The following is a 434-nucleotide window of genomic DNA, read 5'->3' as shown; positions in this document are numbered from 1 at the left end:
AGCGCAGTATTGACGTGTCACAGGAACGCGGATGTCTTCAAAAATCTTTAGCGAAAGGGTCTTTCAAGACATCCGCGGTTGTTTAGTTAAAGAGTGAAGCAGAATGAAGTGTTGAACAGTGCCGTGTAAAGTAAAAATGCTCCTTCAACTACATAAAAGTAAGAACACCTGTCGTCTGTGAAACGCCCTCCTTACTGCAGAACGTCTCATTATATGTGTTATAATGTTTTTTAACGGACGTTGTCTGATTACATAATCATATGCGCGGGCCGCTAGTGTCTGTTGATCTCCAGATTAACAGCAGCATGAGAATAACCTGCCGAAAGTGCCGATGCTCCATGGCCGAGGCTCCGGTAGAAATTGCCGGGATTTGCGTTTTTATCCCCGTAATGTCTGACCAATGGTTGAACAGCATTTCCGAGCACATGACTTGT

General features: G+C 44.5%; 1 protein-coding gene across 1 annotated transcript in view; it reads left to right on the top strand.

Moving 5' to 3' along the window:
* LOC104966337 (serine/threonine-protein phosphatase 4 regulatory subunit 2-B) overlaps positions 1–434 on the top strand; it is a 24,083-nt gene that overhangs the window by 16,194 nt on the left and 7,455 nt on the right. The window lies entirely within an intron of this gene.

This window comes from Notothenia coriiceps, unplaced genomic scaffold (assembly GCF_000735185.1).
Source record: "Notothenia coriiceps isolate Sejong01 unplaced genomic scaffold, NC01 NC01_scaffold00037246, whole genome shotgun sequence".
Taxonomy (NCBI): Eukaryota; Metazoa; Chordata; class Actinopteri; order Perciformes; family Nototheniidae; genus Notothenia; species Notothenia coriiceps.
The sequence above is the reverse complement of the archived record's forward strand: the minus strand, read 5'-3'. Positions and strand labels throughout refer to the sequence as shown.